The sequence below is a fragment of the Cavia porcellus genome, unplaced genomic scaffold (genome assembly GCF_034190915.1).
Source record: "Cavia porcellus strain 051 isolate PalLab524CR breed Dunkin Hartley unplaced genomic scaffold, mCavPor4.1 scaffold_1, whole genome shotgun sequence".
NCBI lineage: Eukaryota > Metazoa > Chordata > Mammalia > Rodentia > Caviidae > Cavia > Cavia porcellus.
In genome coordinates this window covers 50,019,387-50,034,370 of record NW_026947484.1, presented here as the reverse complement: position 1 = coordinate 50,034,370, position 14,984 = coordinate 50,019,387, and the positions used below count along the sequence as shown (strand labels likewise).

The 14,984-nt window shown below is 47.4% G+C and overlaps 1 long non-coding RNA gene across 2 annotated transcripts; it reads right to left on the bottom strand.

Moving 5' to 3' along the window:
- Positions 1–990: 990 nt before the first annotated feature.
- Positions 991–9,819, bottom strand: LOC134471084 (uncharacterized). Of its 2 annotated transcripts, XR_010040442.1 has the most exons (5): positions 9,611–9,819; positions 9,132–9,396; positions 5,554–5,692; positions 4,906–5,062; positions 991–1,073 (listed from the first exon to the last, which is right to left on the bottom strand). It is a non-coding gene; the product is annotated as an uncharacterized LOC134471084 (long non-coding RNA). The 2 variants fall into 2 exon arrangements; XR_010040439.1 differs by having other exon boundaries at positions 9,132–9,819.
- Positions 9,820–14,984: the final 5,165 nt, after the last annotated feature.

Below are 14,984 nucleotides of genomic sequence, written 5' to 3'. Positions count from 1 at the left end.
AAAAGAGGATATGGGAGGGCTTGAAAGTCAGGGATGGAGAGAAGGTTAGGGCATCACTTCACTTTTTTTAGTTCAATGGTAATTTTTTATGGTCACAGAATAGATATGAATATCATTACTGCAACTGAATGGCCATATCAAAATGTCATGAGCCCCATGAGAGAAAGAAGGAAATCTTTAGAGCTGCTAACTGAGAAATTATAGTTACTCCCAGGGAGCCTAACCCCCTTAACAGATAAATGGCACCCAGAAGTTTTAGCCAATGAAACACCTTAAGCCCACAGGTCAGCACTGAAAACCTGCAGGCTGGCTTTGTTTGGACGGCATGGCACCAATACTTACGGCTTTTGTTTTCTATATTATTTGATGTGAAAACCTTGCCACCATTAAAACTTGGAAGTTTCTGCATAAATATCTTGTTACCTGGCCTCTCTGAAAAAATCTAAAAGCCTGGCAACACTGACCAACAATCATGCAAGACCACAATAGGCAGAGCCAGGAACAAGAGGCCTCTCGTTCCAGCACAGCCCTCAAAGTACCTGGATGACTCTGGGACCTTGACAAGGTCCCTATTAGCATTTGGCCACCCCGGGACCTTTGAGGCACATGTTGTGGGTTCTAAGTGGTGACTCACAGGTGTTACACACAACTGCAGACAAGCTGGGGACAGGGTCTTTCTCTACAGAGAATACAAATGTCCTTGTTCCAAAACATGTCAGAGAGGTAATGATGAGAAAAATGGTCCAGATGACTCAAAAAGGGAGCACTGAGCAGAACAAGAAGCCAGTGAAGATTTTTGCAGGAGTAAAAGAGCAGGGTTGAGTAGCGTTGGGTACAGGGAGTCCCAGTTGGAAAGAACCTTAGGGAATAACTAATATAATTGTTTTCACTAAACAACATGTTGCTTTTCTCGCCTGCAGGTACTTGCATCCTTATTTATAGTTTGCCTACTAAGCACAGGTATTTTACATATGTTGTCTTATTTACTCACCAATGCCTCCAATAAAGTAACTCACAATATCCTCTCTTGTTGCCAAGGGGGAAGAAACCTCTCAGAATCCATTTCAGGTTCTCTAGAAGAACAGAATCAATAGAAAAAAATAATTATATATATATATTTACATAAGGGACTTTATGAGGTAGGCTTACAGGACCACAGTGGAAGAGTCCACAGTGGCTGTCTGCATGTGGAGGAGCCAGTAGTGGCTCAGCCTAATAAGATGGAAGCCACAGAATAAGAGGGACCCAGGAGGTAGCCCCAGTCTAACATCAAACACCTAGAAGTCACCAGTATGTGAATCTGTTTGGAAGGCTGAAGAAACTGGAGACTACTGTTCAGAGGCACCAGTAAAGACTGGAGCTCTTCAAAACTGGTCACACTTTCTTTCCCTTTTTATGCCATCACGTTACAAGTCCATTGGTTGGTGCCACTTACATCTGGGGTGGTTCTTCCTCCTTACATTCGCTGCCTTAAGTATCATCCACAGACATGCCCAGAACAGGGCTTTACAAATCAGCTAGGTGTTTCTTAATCCATTCAAGTTGAGATGTAACTAATGGTCACAATGGCATTGGCCAGTTATACTTTAGTAAGAATTTGTCATTTTAGAGGCTTAATGAAGACCTGAAAAAATTTGTACCCAAATGAAAAGAGAAAAATACTCTGAGGAAAGAAGGCACTTCCTGGAACCACTAACATCATAATGACCTTCTTTTGTCAGTAAGTGGCACACACTGACACTTACCAATGTGCCCTGAGAGCCATGCTCAGGAGCCTGGTTTCTCCATTTAACCCTGATTACAGAGTTCACAGCCTCCCAGCAAACAGACAGGCTGGAAAAGGCTTAGGAATTGATTTTTCAAACAGTGCACAAAACTGGTCTCCAAGTACCTACCGCATGAGCTTGGAAAATTCAATTATTAGTATGAATATATGAACATCACTTTGTTGTGATTAGATTTCACTTTAATTTAAATTTTGTCAAAGCCAGAAGGAAACAAAGAAGCAGTCTCACGAAATAAATGAGTCAGTCTCAGTTTTATTTTTCATGTTTGCAAGCTAGGATTATCAGCACATCTTATCAGTCAGGCGGCAAATTACCAAGAACTGCATTAAAAATGTATATAGTCATTTTCATTTTTGAAAGATTCAAGACTATAAATAATTAAATGCATTAGACATCTGTTATTTATGAGCTGAAATGACAGTTTTAATTTAGTTCGTCATTTAGCTGAGCCTGACGTATTGTGACTCCGAAGGAAAACACACAAAATATCTAAAAACGACATCTTTTGCAGCCTGAGGTGACCGTGGGTGCAGATCAAAGCCTGGTTGTTCTCACTTCCACAGGAGGCCTGTCAGGACACAGTCTTCACTGGTGACCTTGTGCTGGAGGCCTCAGGAATTTGGATTGGACAACAAACCAGCTCCACATCTGTGAGCTCAACAGTGCAGACCAGGCAGCTTAGCAGGAACTGTAAACACCACGCAAATTAATTATAGATGCAGAACTGAGTCGCTAGTTGGGATCTAAAGACCACTCCAGGGAAATGCCTGCTCGTTCCTTTCTCCATAGTAGAGGACTGCTGGTGGAGCTTCCCAGAAGTCTTAAAAGCTCATGGATGGATGCTAGCCAGGAAGAGGCAAGAACCAATGCAAGAGTCCTGATTTGGAAGCCAAGGAGTAATGTGTGAATAACAAAGATACCTGCAGGTGCTAACTGCAGTCAAAAAGGGAAGGAGTCTTGTGAAAATCACACACCTTCTCTGTAATAAGAGGCCTTTGGTTCTTGACTCAAAGGAAGTCCAATTTTCTGCAGCTTGCAGCATTCCAGAGCCCCAGTGAATCCTATCATGACCCTAACCTTGGGCTGTGGGGGGGCTCACATCACCTGGGCCTCTGCCAGAGCTTCTGCAGGTCCAAAAGGCTGCATCACCTGCACTCAGCCTGCTGAGGGCCTTGCTGGGGAGTGGAGCGTGTCCAGTCTTGAACACAGGCTATCATTCAAAATGACTGCAGTGTTTAATGTTTGCCACCTGCTTCCCATATGCAGATTTGCTTATTTGCAGTTGCTTGATTTTCAGCAACTTTCCTTGTGAGTTTTTGTATGCTCTAGGACTCCTCAGGGACCAGGGGGAACCAAAACAGAGTCCAGTGAACTCTTAGCCCTAGAAAAGCTTGACAGTCTCATGTGAATGCACACGTCAGGCATCCATGTTTTATTTGGGAAAGGGAGGGCCAGTGTGGTTTTTCTCACCTGCAAAATATAAGCCAGGAGCAGAGTGATGCAGAAATGGTGCACACAAAGTGGCTTCCCTCCTGTGTCTCTCCAAACCCTGTGCTGGGGCCTCTTTGCCACCCTTAAGGGACCTGACCCAAGGTAAGAGAAATCTCAGGACCCCAGGAGCTGAGGGACACATCTGCTGAGCGTGGGGCTGCTCCCGCCCCAACCTTGGGTCTCAGACCCAGAATCTCCAAATTAATTACAGAAGCAGACCTCAGTCTCTAGATCAAATCTAAAGACCACTCTGGGAAAAGCCTGCTCCTGCCTTGTTTCTTACAACAAAAATTCATCCTTCACCAGGTCCTGAGTCCATGCCTTTGTTCCCTGGGCTCCCGGAGAGCAGGAATCGGCTTCCTCTGCCCTGCTGCCTTAGGTCCCCAGAAACTAGCATTTTGTCCTTTAAACCCACTGCCAGTCTGGGGTGATGTGACCACCCCGACTCTTGCCATGACAGTCCTCAGGCTCCAGACATCACCCTCACTCCACCCAGGCCAAGCCAGCCAGCATAACCACCCGTGGCCTCTGCTGGAATTGGCCAGAGCTGGCACCCTCCCTCCCCAGGCTGAGTTCCCACCCCTCCACTGGGCTGCCCTCCTGCTGGGCATCCCAGATCTGATAATAAGGGTTTTGGCTGTTCCCTCTGCTCCATTCAATGGGCTTGACTGACAGATTTTCAGGGATTTCTGACTTCCCCAGCTGCTAATCCTGCTCCTCATCCAGCTCTCTATTCCCTGTTCAAATTAAACTAGGCAGGCGCTGATTCAGCTTGTAATGTGAGGTTAATTACAGAAGTGATAACATTTCTAAATAAAAATAAGCTCCTCCGTTTTAAAAACCCAAGTTAAAATAAACCAGAAGGAACTTGTTCCTGGTTTCAAATCACAATGCTAGTTCCCCACCCTCGTCATTTCATTACCACCAGCCCAGTGGACACACAACCAGCACAGTCACCCAGAGAGAGCCCGCCCCGGAAGGGCTCCTGCTGGGTCTCATGGGGCACTGCTTCTGCGAAGAGCTTCTTCCCTGGGTCTCCTGGGAGAGGGCTGACGCCCGGTGTACCTCTCCCCAGTAACTCCTTTCTGCCCCGGGACACAGAGTGCTCTCCATGCCCCGGGACACAGGGTTCTGGTGGACCAAGGAGCATCAGGAGACTCCAAGTGACAACACGAAGTGCTATTATGTCCAACCCTGAGCACGCAGCAGAGCTTTCAGACCCGACAGGCCATATTGTCCCTTCAATCCAGAGCTTGTTTTGAATTCTTGAAGACAGCGCGGAGCTCTGAGAAACACGGATAACCAAGGAACCCTGGGCTATCACTGCTACCTCTTCCGGCCACGCCTTCCGGGGCAGAAGTGACATAAGGAAGGTGGGCTGGAGCTCAGAGCCAGCCAGCATGCCCGAGGCCAGGGATCCACCCCAGTGCCCTCACCACACTAATATAGAAGAGGAAAGAAAAGGAAAGAAGTATCCTCTTATAGGAGAAACTCAAAGCATAAATAAATTAAGAGCAAAGTAAAAGACAGAAATAGGAAAGGAGAGAAATCTTCCCCATATGGGAGAAGGAACAAGAGCTGAAGGAGGAGATAAATGAGAGAAGGGAAAGGAAGTAAGATGTGTTACCTGCGTGTGCTGACTCCCCTCGGTGAGTGTAGTCATTCTGCACTGCATACCTGTACTAAAACAATTTTTCAAAAATAAAGAAATGGGAAGCCTGGGATTTAGTTCAGCAGCACAGCACCTGCCTGGCAAGCGTGAGGTTGTGAGTTCGAGTCCCATCCTGGGAAAAAAAAAAGTGTCACTTTGGTGATTTGGCATCTGAATTGAATGTGCTGACCTTTGTGTTCAAAGAAAGCATTTCACTGTACAAAGTGAACTATAAATTCCAGCTAATTATTTAAAATTTCAATTATTCTTTATTTTGAAACAGCAAATTACCATGACGAGTCATGAGAGAAACCATGCAGGGAGAAAAAGCCTACAGCTGAGTACTTGAACATCCCTTTCCCTGCTCTCTGAATGTGGACTCTGCCTGTTTTGTGTTGCAGGAGGCACCATGAATTATACAGCTGGGAGCAGCCACTTAGGAGCACAGGCACAGCCTCTAGGGGCAGCCCAACCTGGCAGGAAGGTGACCAGCTGACCACAAGTCCCTACATGGCTCACTCTGGTGAGCACTGTTTTGGTCACTGAGTCTTAAACTTCAAGCCATCGATGCTGAGGCTCACAGCACATCCAGCCCTTCCCCACCCCCAGGGTACACCTGCTTACCCTCCACCTCTGATAGATAGCTCCACAACCTCGCTCCAGAGCTCTGCCTCCCTTCTGCCCACCTTCACCAGCATCCAAGCAACAGGGCTGGATCTTGGCGGTGGGAGCTCCCATTTGGTTCAGTTCCCTCTGGAGTTTCCTGTGGACAGGGACATGCTGCCGGGCTCCCTGTCAGGCTGCTGGCCCAGTGCCTTGGCTCAGGGGTCACCGCCTTGCTTCATGGACACAAGCCTGAACCCCTTAACATATTGTCTTTGCTGGAACCAAAGTCCACTTGTTCAAGAAGGCTTCTGCCTGGGGCTCTCCCCATCTCTCCATTCCAAACATATAAGGATATTTTACATTTAGGGTTCCATCCCCCTACAGAACTGGTGGGGCTGGTTTGGCCACACTGAGGAGCCACTCTGAGGGGCAGAGCTGAGACAGGGAGACATGGCCATAATGGCTACTTGAGCTCACCGCCTGGTTCCACTTCACACATAGCTCTGAGTAAATTACTGAGGGAGTTGCTGAGGTGATTTACCCAGAATCCCACTTTCTCCCTAGGGAGAGCAGAAATACTGGGTCCAATCCTGCCATCTCTGGCATTACTCACTCCTGTGTTTCTGCCACTCTCACACTGGTCTTGAGGTGCCTCAGACTACACAAGATCAGAGATTCCTCTGCTTCTGCTCTTCTGGCTTCTCCTTTTCCCTGAGCACAAGAGGTTTCAGCTTCTTCCTGCCCTTTTGTGCTGAGGAGACTTCACAAGGTAAGCTCCTCCCTCCAGCCCAAGCCTCGTGTGTCATCTGTGTGTGGCCAGAAGTCCCATCCCACCAGGCCACCCAGGCCATGTCGAGCGTCTCTGCCCTCCCAACTCCTCTCCAGTGGTCAGTTTGGGAGCTAGCTGGTCCCTCACTGCCTCCCAAGTCACTGGCTGGGGAAGAAAAGAGAAGTGTGGTCAAGAGGGCCAGGGTCGGCTTAGAGGGCAGAGAGAGTGCAGACCATCTTAGGGGCAAAACCCGTAGGGCACCTCCTTCCCTAGGAGCCTGCAGTTGAAAATGCAAAACAGTGTGGGTAGAAAGGTCACAAGGGAGACAATGTTCTCCTTATTATTCCTTCTCCTTAACTCACTACCAACCACACACACACACACTCGGGACTCACATGTTCCGTATTTGTCTCTAAAATTTTACCTCCCCCACATCTTCTACTCCTTTCCCAGCCTGTCTCCCTCCTTCCTTTTGAGTGACGTTTAGGATGATTTTAATAGAACTGAAGTTCATGTGCTCTTCATTTTGAGAGGAAGTAGTGAAACACCTAAGATAATTAATTTGTAGACACTGGGGGAAATAAAAGCACTGACCTAGTCTACTAGGATCCACTGTCTTCTTTGGAATAGAATTTATATTTTAGAGCAGGTTCAGGTTCACAACAAAATCGAGTGGGGAATATAGAGATCTCCCATATACGCCTGTAGAATCATATGTTCTTATCCTTAAACTCCAACTCATCTATCACGTCTCCAACCTGGAGCCTTGTAATATCTCACTAGTCTCCCATCCTCAGCCTTTGCTGCCTCTGCTATCCTGTCTTCAGTCCTTGACCCCTTCTGCTGTCTTCAGGCCATCAGGAAAACACAGGTGCGGTCCCAACACCTCCCCTCTGCTCCCAGAGCTTCCAAGCACCCACAGCCTGGGGGTTCTCCTCACTTGGGGGTTCTCCTGGGGGTTCCCTTGTTCACTTGGGCAGCTCTGTGGGGGAGAAGGGGAGGAAAAGGGGTTCCACAGATCACTGCAAAACCTCCTGACTGTCACAAACCTACTGTCACTGCCTGCCATCTCTACCACCAAGAACTCCTCCCGGACCATTGATGTTTTGAAATGGCTTCTTACTTCCTTTTCTGTAGGAATTCCCCTTCCCCTTACCCCACTCCAACATGCCCAACCGACCACTGGTCACCAGAAAAAAGGTTTTCATTTATTTCTCTTGCAGCAGAGTAATGTAACTTCTTTCCCATCTCTGTAGCTCCTTGGAACACCCAGAGGCTGATCTCCCTCATATGAATCACTGAAGGCCTGGAAGCATACCCCCAAACAAGGTCTCCTCAAAAAGCCTAGGGCAGGGCTGATCCTGCTCCTGAGAAACACAGGGACCTACCCAGAGGTCCTGATGAAGGAGCCACACAACGCATTGACCAAAGGAAAGAAAAAGCTGTCATTGGGAATCGCCAGACATCCCAGAGCCATGCACGGAGCCAGCCCCGATAATGGCAAGGACATCAACACCAAGCAAACACCCAGGGGCCATGAAAGTGTGGTTTATTCCCTTTGGGCATACTGGCCACTGGGACCCAGAGCTCTGTGTTCTCTGTTAGGCTCCACCCTAGACCTCAGGATGTTCCCGGGGGGCTTCAGCATCAAATGCTCCTCTTTCTTGAGTTCTACACACAGATCGGGCCTTTCACATATCTCCTCTGACTGAGCAAATCACAACCATCCATCGCGTACTGGATGAAACATAGCTTTGGAGGAAGAAAGGGGGGTGCTCTGTGTCCCAGGCTAGCGAGTGATGGTGCTGAACCTGAAACTCAGCTCCATCCGACCTCCACAGCTTTGCTTCTCTACTCCTCTTTCCCATGATGCCTCAGGTTTGTTTAGCAGATTGACTTGAAGAAGGTAAAATGTTTGACCACTCTCTTTACATAACTCCCCACCCTGTGGGCCATTGACAAGTTCTAGTTGAAGTTTAGAACTAATATCGGAAGCAGTCGTTGGATGTGGACGCTACTGCAACAGCCCTGACCCCCTGAGTGTCCAAGTACCTGCTCTTCTTATAACTGCGCAAGGAAAAGTCTGGAAGAGATTCCTTCCAAGTGACTGGGTGGACAGAGCTCAAATCACAGGAAACGCTGAGTGTCCCAAAGCCCCCAGGATCTGTGGGAATTCATGAGCTCTCACAAAGAACTTACATGAGTTCCAGGTCTTAACTTACATGAGTTCAAAACTATGAAGACTAAGCTGATGGTGTAGGTAATCTATTAACATCTGTGGCTCTGGATGAAATTCATTATCCTTGAAATGTTTCTAACACTCATCTGTAAACATTTTATCACCTCGGCACTCCAGGGACACAAGGCCAGGGCTGATGCTGAGAAGGTTTTCGGCCATCAGAATCTCATCAGTGCTAATTACAAAACAGTAAAGCTGTCCAAAGACGGATTCACACCTGTCGCAAAGAATATCCTAAACAGCAGCTTGCGGTTCTACAAACTCTTGGAAAGGAAGAACACAGCAGAATATTCCACTCTAGGAGATAAGCCTTTCAACAACTGCCCTTCAGTGAAGATATTGATTATCTGCAGTTATATCAGCATTGATACAAAATTCAGCAGCTTAGGAAAAGACACAGTGAGTGGGAGACAGAGGAAGGAGAACTGCAAGTTCTATCCCGGCCTCTAATTCTTAGCAACTCAGTTAGGTCCTGCTGGAAAAAACAATAAAGGCTCGGAAACCGGGAAGGCCTTAGGTTCAATCTCCAACACCACAAAGTCACACACATGCACATACACACACACACACACACACACACACACTTACCAGCTCACAGTTTCTGTGGGTCAGGAATCCCAGAGCCGCTCATCTGAGTCCTGTACCCGGGATCTCCCACAGGGCTGCTGTCATTGCAAAGCTCAAGAAGGAGGGGTCTGCTTCCAAGCTCACTCGCATGGTGGTTGGCAGAACTCAGTCCCTTGAGGGTTGCTGGACTATGCTTTTGGTTCCTTGCTGACTGCTGGCTGGTGGCTCCTCATGGTTGTTCGCTATGCCAGCCCCTCCATGGGGCAGTTTATAGGCTGCCACCTGGCTTCCCTCAGAGTGCAAGAGCAGGAGGGCAAGAAGGGCAAATGAGGCAGGAAGCCAGAGACTGCTGCACCCACTGCTCCCTCAGAAGCGCCACCTCACCACTCTGAAAGGTCTCTGGACTAGACACAAGGCCCAGCACACAGTCCAAGACCACACAGAGGAAGGATACCAGCAGTCATTTGAGGCTGACTGGGGCTGCCCTGGAAGATGCCTACCTCAGTGCCATCGGGCTCCGTGCAGCAGAAGCCTTCGGGGCCACAGCATCAGGCCTCACCGATGACCCTTCCCACGTGCTCTCCACCCACCGTGGTCCCTGCTCAGTACCCTGCAATGGGCTGGTGCACTCAGAGAACTGGTTCACAGGAGGGGCCTTTGCTTCTGCAGGTGACTCTACTTTTCAGTATCCTCCGATGAGCCTCTGCTTCATCCTAACAGAGTAATAAACACAAACATTTAGGGTAGGCAAACAAAAATAGAGTGATAATTTTTCCATCTTTTCCAATATAGACTAGGTAAGTAATGTTCGTAAAGAATGAAACTCACAAAGGAAACACAAATAGGAGGAGGAGGAGGAGAGGAAAGGAAGAGGGGAAAGAAAAAAGAGAAAGAAAGCAAGAAAACAAGAAAGCAGGAAAGCAAGAAAGCTAGAAAGAGAAAGAAAGAAAGAAAGAAAAGAAAGACAACAGAAGGACACAGAGAGGGAAGAAAGAAAAACCTTTAAGCATCAGATATGAGATTCGAGTTCCTATGTTGCTTAGACCAGAACCTCACTGTGTGGCCCTTGGCGTACTCCTTAGCTTCTGATCACCTGCTGAATGAAGAAGGAGGGAGATGCAGAATAAGGAGGAGGAGGAGAAGAGGAAGAACAACTAGTCCAACCTCAGCGGCTTCCTTCCAGCTCCTTCCAAGAAGAGGTTCTCACAAAAATCCCTTGGGGCATCATGGTCACGAGACACCTTTGCCCTGTTTCAGCAACCTCCAGAGCATCCTGGCACCCTGGCCAGCTGGGCTTTCTGCGCCTGTATTTCACCTCCCAGGGAAGCCAGACTGTCTAGGATCTGTCCATTTACCAGGATATTTTTAAGCCAGTTCACTGTTACTCAGATTGATGATCCAGACTCGATTCATGGATCCCAGACAGCGAGTGGGAGGCTGAGATATCCCTGGGCAGGGAACGCTCTGAAAAGCCCCTCGCAATCTCATCGCTCCAGAGCCTCACACATAAAACATTTGATAGCGATGATTTAACCCATCCAACCTGAAACAAATCGTCCTCGTTAGGCAGCACCTATAGACCATCCACTAAGCAGATGGTGGGAATCAGGCTCTAATGACCTTCAGAGGAGCTGCCAGCAGCGACGGCCCCTCAGCACTTTTTTCAGGCTCACAGGAGTATTCTGTGTCTGTTGTCTAATATGCCAAGAATCAAAGGTCTTTGACAGCATATTAGCAACTCAGCTATGGTAATAACCCATTTGGTGTCCTGTGTCTCAAACCAGTACTCTTCCTAATTGTTCTTCAGCCCCAAATTTTTGCCATTCATCTGTCATGGCTACTGTGTGTGTAAGACGCCAAAACTTGGCAGTGAGTATTAAATGCTCCCCCAGTAAAAGCCGAACCCTTGAATTGCCAGTGTATGTAGCGTATGTAGAATCCTTTGTGTCTGTATCACAACTTTGGGGTGGGACAGGTCACACTGAATTGTCCAGTGGTGTTTCAGAAAAACATATTCTAAGAAAACAGGTCACCAAGGGCAGGAGATGCAAAGAGACCTAAGAAAGAGGCGAGCAAATCTAGGACTGCACAAAGTGCAGATTTTTAGAGACCTACCAACAGAGCGTGTCTCAGATGGCTGCAAGATAGGAGTATTTCTACACCTCAAGGAAGTAGGAAGGGGTTTGTGTGTTGAGCTGAGGTTTGGATGATGACCTGCAGTCATCCAGAATACACCTGAGAGTTCTCAAGAAAAAAAAACTAGTTCTGCCTTGGACATCAGTTCATCAGCCTGGGCTTCGATCTGTTGTGAAGGGCTCAGTAAATGTTTTAATGACTTCCCAGACCCATTAGTGTCTGGAACATGTACCAGGGTCTCCTGGCAGGCAAGATGATGGGGGAAACCAAGATGGCTGCAGTGGTGTCAACTGGGTCCCTAAAATGACAAATTAACAAACTCCTCTCTATACTCCCAACCATTTCCAGATGTCCTTCAAGGACCTGTTTTACCAAAGCATCAAAGCAATGGCTGGTGCTTTAAAATTCCACCTGATTAGGACTCCTCTCCTAGGTCCCCAGCGCCTGCCCTCACTGAGCTTTCTCTCTGTCTCCATGTAGATACTGGTCCCATTCTCTCCTCAGCTGGTCCTTTATAGCCTGGTTGATCCCCAAGGATCAGCCACTAAAGATCCATCACCACTCAACTGGGCCTCGACTAATCTCCTGGAGCTGGACTGCTCTTGTCCATCCACCCATGGAGACCCCACTTGGTCAGAGAGTCATCACTGATGGGGGAAGATTCCTGGCCACATCAGGCAAAGTCAGAATGCTCAGCCATATCAGGTGCAAAGCGCTGGGTTCAGAGTTCTTCCTACCCCACAGCTGCACCCCATCTTTTCACTCCACCCACCTTTGGCCCTACTGGTGTTGTCACAAGACGACCTCAGCTCCTATTTCACAGAGAATTATTGTAATCCCTATTCCAGGCCTCCTCACAATCCAGAAAATTGTACTTGTAATCCCACTGAAATGTTATGGAATCCCAGCGAATAATTCCAATCTGTCACCTCTAATGAAAGCCATGGTGAGAGTAAAGGCACTAAGATATTCAAAGTTATGGGCAGCCAAGGGGTTCTAAGACTGATCCAAGTGAGGTTATACCAACAAGGCCTTGATCTAAGGCCTCTCCCAGAATTTATTATCTTGTGAAGAAGGGAGTGGTTCAAGGGTGAGTGACAGGGAGGATGGCAGGAGCTGTGCGAGTAACCTGAGCTGGGTAGCCAGTGGAGAGAAAAGCAGCTTTGCAAAATGCAGGGTGAAAGATAAGCAGAAGGATCAGTCTGCATAACTCCATTGGGGTAGCATTTGAGTGATTTAGGAGGCTGTTGCCTCAGATTCTGACATGTAAACTTGTGTACCCTGGGGAGTCATAGTCCCTTATTTCAGGCTCATACGCAGCTAATAGCCCTGGAGCTGTGTGGCTCTGCCATCCTGCTGCGTTCAACCATTCTACAGGGAACACAATTTAAGGAAACAGGAAGTTGTCAGTTGGCCTCCAAGACTGCTTACCAGGACCTCAGTTTGCCTTGTTTGCATTGCTGAGAGCCAGCTGAAGGGAACAGGAAACATCACAGCCAGCTCTGGACATATCAGTGCAAGGAGACAAGGCCCTTGTCTTGTCTAAGGTAACTCATGCTGAAGCAACTGTTCTGCATTCAGGGGGAGCCACTCAGATTGTCTCCCACGGAGAAGAGCTTTCTCCTTCTTCCATGTCCACCCCGACCTTTCCTCACCTCCTGGCCATCTCTTCCTTCCATGTTTGTACCCAGGTGACTTTCCTATGTAGCTTTTACCTGAGATGTGTGCACAGTTTGTCTTACCACTGCTTTGATCCAACTCCAGCCCCGGCTGCTGTATCAGTTCTAGAGCAGCTGATATATCCTTACTCCAGAAGGGAAACACTGGAAAATGCAAGCTTCTCTGCAATGGAAGCTTCTATGCATGGGCCTCTTTGACCTGGAATCCCCCAGGGTGGGGGCCCAGACGCACAGAGGGAGCCGGTAATAGACAGATGACATTTTGCCATTCTTGAGTGTTTGTGTTCTAGGGGACTATTCTGGGTTTTCTACACAGTTTCTGATTTAGCTCTTGTTGCTGGAAATGTTAGTGTGCTGATTCATGCTAATTTAAATTTCTCTTTCCTTTTTTGACTTTTTGATTACCTATCCCTCTAAATTGAAGCTCCTTTATTTTTCTTTTTAAATATTTTCCTCCTAATCCTCTTTGTCAAAGTACTAACACTCAAAAAAGCATTCTTAATTCTTTCTTATACTTTAGCTTCAAACCCATCTACTCTTAAGTTTTTAACATTTTTTTCCTGTGGGTTTCTGTCTGTTATCCTCTTAATCTTTTCTCTCTTGCACTTTAATGTATTTAACCTTTTACCTTGTTAGTTTATATTATTTTTTCTTTTATCATAAGCTGATTATCTTGCCACTGTTTTTTAAATTCAGAATTTTTATTTTGCTCTTAAATTTTATTTATACCTCCCTAGCTTTATTCTTTAACTTTAATCTGATGTTAGCTCTGGTTTTCAATCCCTCCCATTTTCTTTTAGTGACTCCCCTCTCCCACTTCCTTTATCTTGCATATATTTATCTCTCACTATTATTTTACATCTTAATTTATTTTCCTCTACTGGGCTTTTACTCTCTCGTTATAATGTTTATTCTGCTCTTGTTCTTTTCACTTTCCCTTACCAAGTCTCAGAGTTTTATTTTTAATCTTCTCTTCTACTGTGCTGTTGTTATTTTGCTTATCTTTTCTGTCCTTTTCTTCTCCTGCCTTTTTTGAGTGAACTGGTTGAACAATCCCTAGAGAGAGAGAGACCCCACTTCCTCTGGCAGAGCACAGGAAGCCTCCCTCTCAGGGATTCTTGCTCCAGCCCCACATCCCATGAGGCGGGGGCACCCCAGCCCTTTGAAGGACACTGGAGAGACCTTAGGGTCCACGGCAAGCCCCTCCAAGTACCTGCTGGTGGAGAGTGGGCAGAGCTGTTCCCTGAAGGGCGTGGTTTCCTGGTGTCTCCCGTTATCTTGCTGGTATATTTTTAAATTCAGGTTTGAGGAGCTTCGTGCAGTTTGGGGTCTGTCCCAAGCCTCGACCTACATTTGAGCACATTAAAAGAAAAAGCTCAGTGAAATCAAATAACAAGCGTTCGCAGAGATGCTGCTTGTTCCATATTTTTCAGCCCTCACAGGAGGAACATTTCCCAAGCTCAGCATCAGGAGTGGGATCTGGATTACTGGTCCATCTCCTCATACACTGCTCCTGCTCCCTCCTGAGTGGGCTACAGACATCTGGACCCTAAATGGGTAGCAGGGCCTGACCACTTCCCCGGGGTTACCCAATTGGGACACTAACCTCCCACCTTACTGCATCCTGCCTCTCTTGCCCGCAGTTCTCCAACTTCCTTATTTTATTGTCTTTGTGGTGTCACAGGTACTTTAAAGCCCCCTAAATCCCCTTGGAAACAAGGTCAGTCTCCTGCCTGACCACAGGCAAAGTCCTCATGCACTCCCTCCTTCACCCTCCCCTCCATGAAATAGAGATGATGGACTCCAGCTCCCAGGTGACAGTGAGGATGGAGCAAAATCCTGCACTTCAGGCCCACAGCACAGCGCCTGATTCACACCCCATGCACAGTGACAAAACCAAGAGAGCCTGGGAAAGCACTGGAATCTTCTAACAAGCACAACCCAGGACTCTGCATCACATTTTTGCAAAGTCAGAGGCAACTGTCTTCCATCTGACCTGCTCCTCTGCAAAGGGAACAGCTACTGCACCATGGTGAGGGAGACAGAGCCTGCGTCTCCC